Below are 2,654 nucleotides of genomic sequence, written 5' to 3' on the forward strand. Positions count from 1 at the left end.
AATGAAGAGAATAGAGAAATATAAGGATAAATGATAAAGATATTTTTTATCTCCCTATAAAGATAGGAGTCATTAAAATACTAGATGTTTGCATGTAGATAAGTAACAAAAAGGAAAAATAAGACAAGGGATACTAATGGTTCCCTGGTGACTCAGATGGTAAAGGCTCTGCCTGAAATGGGGAGATCTGAGTTCAATCCCTGCATTGGGAAGACTCCTGGAGAAGGGAATGGCAACCCACTCAAATATTCTTGTCTGGAAAATTCCATGGATAGTGGAGCCTGGAGACCTAAGGTCCATGGGGTCGCAAAGAGTCAGACTGGACTGAGCAACTAGCATATGCACACACAAGACATATTTTGCCATAAAGGAGAATTAAAAATATGCAGATCAAGCTTTACACCAGATGTCACTTCAGGAGATCTCCCTACCATAATTAAAACTGATGGACTCTCTTGTCCATAATCATGGTTCCAGTCATGTCCACCTATCTTTGTGGTCTGACTCCCATCAGTGTTGCCAGATTCATGAGCCATTAGGACAACCCAAAATGGGTTTGAGGATTATTCTGAGAATATAGAAAGTTGCCAGAAAGCAGTAGTGAAGTATGTTTTTCCCTTAAGATTTCCAGAGTGAGTTTTGCAAAAATTTTTGAATCTCTGTGAAAATAAACTGAACGATGTTATGTTCTGTTTCGAGTTTGAACCCCTTGAGACCTATAGGAATCGCCTAACAAGCTCTTACTGTCTCCATTGCCATATCATTTTTAGAAAGACCAATTTGTTGCATCCCTGGCAAATGCACTCTACATAGATATCTCTGTTTTATGTTTCTTTCCTAATTTGTCTCAGCACAGCCTGAACTATTGAAGTGTTTGGGCCTTTATCTGGTAGAAATAGGGAAGTCAAGAAGCACTTTGTTTCATATTTGGTTTTATGAAGTTTTCTAGTGAAAAGTTAAGGCTATTTACAGCTGTTATACTATACACCTATTGTAGCTATTCATGGTTAATCTAGAGATTTTAACAAGTGGGTTATTTTGTATTTATAATATATCATAATTGTATGTAAAATATCAGTTCAGTTCAGTTCAGTCACTCAGTCTTGTCCGATTCTTTGCACCCCATGAATTGCAGCACTCCAGGCCTCCCTGTCCATCACCAACTCCCGGAGTTCACTCAAACTCACCTCCATCGAGTCGATGATGCCATCCAGCCATCTCATCCTCTGTTGTCCCCTTCTCCTCCTGCCCCCAATCCCTCCCAGCACCAGAGTCTTTTCCATTGAGTCAACTCTTCGCATGAAGTAGCCAAAGTACTGGAGTTTTGGCTTTAGCATCATTCCTTCCAAAGAACACCCAGGACTGATCTCCTTTAGAATGGACTGGTTGAATCTCCTTGCAGTCCAAGGGACTCTCAAGAGCCTACTCCAGCACCATATTTCAAAAGCATCAATTCTTCAGTGCTCAGCTTTATTCACAGTCCCACTCTCACATCCATACATGACTACTGGAAAAACCATAGCCTTGACTAGACGGACATTTGTTGGCAAAGTAATGTCTCTGCTTTTGAATACACTGTCTAGGTTGGTCATAGCTTTCCTTCCAAGGAGCAAGCATCTTTTAATTTCATGGTTGCAATCACCATCTGCAGTGATTTTGGAGCCCAAAAAATAAAGTCTGAGACTGTTTCCACTGTTTCCCCATCTATTATTTCCCATGAAGTGATGGGACCAGATGCCATGATCTTCGTTTTCTGAATGTTGAGCTTTAGGCCAACTTTTTCACTCTCCTCTTTCACTTTCATCAAGAGGCTTTTTAGTTCTTCTTCACTTTCTGCCATAAGGGTGATGTCATCTGCATATCTGAGGTTATTGATATTTCTCTCCGCAATCTTGATTCCAGCTTGTGCTTCTTCCAGCCCAGCATTTCTCATGATGTACTCTGCATATAAATTAAATAAGCAGGGTGACAATATACAGCCTTGACGTACTCGTTTTCCTATTTGGAACCAGTCTGTTATTCCATGTCCACTTCTAACTGTTGCTTCCTGACCTGCATACAGGTTTTTCAAGAGGCCGGTCAGGTGGTCTGGTATTCCCATCTCTTTCAGAATTTTCCACTGTTTATTGTGATCCACACAGTCAAAGGCTTTGGCATAGTCAATAAAACAGAAATCTATGTTTTCTGGAACTCTCTTGCTTTTTCAGTGATCCAGTGGACGTTGGCAATTTGATCTCTGGTTCGTCTGCCTTTTCTAAAACCAGCTCGAACATCAGGTATATCTCTTTATTTCTATAACTTTTCTACTTCTTTTTAAACTCTTGGATAAAAAGTAAAATGTGATACCAAGTTGATGAATTTTTTAAAGTTAAAAATAATAGATGTATTATATATCAGAATATAAAGACATTTTAAGGAAGTGACCAGACAAAAATTTATAGCCTTAAAAATTGTTGTCAAAAAAATTAAAAATATAAATTAATGAAATTTCAAGCACCAAAAAAAAGATGGACAAAGAAAAACAAGTGTAATGAAACAAGAAAAGAGTTAAGAATGAAGATAAAGACAAAATTCAATGAAGTAGAGACTGGGAAATAGCTAATATATAAATACTGAAAATTATATTTTTGGGAAAATTCACAAAAAAGACAAAT

The sequence above is a fragment of the Bubalus kerabau genome, chromosome 8 (genome assembly GCF_029407905.1).
Source record: "Bubalus kerabau isolate K-KA32 ecotype Philippines breed swamp buffalo chromosome 8, PCC_UOA_SB_1v2, whole genome shotgun sequence".
Taxonomy (NCBI): domain Eukaryota; kingdom Metazoa; phylum Chordata; class Mammalia; order Artiodactyla; family Bovidae; genus Bubalus; species Bubalus kerabau.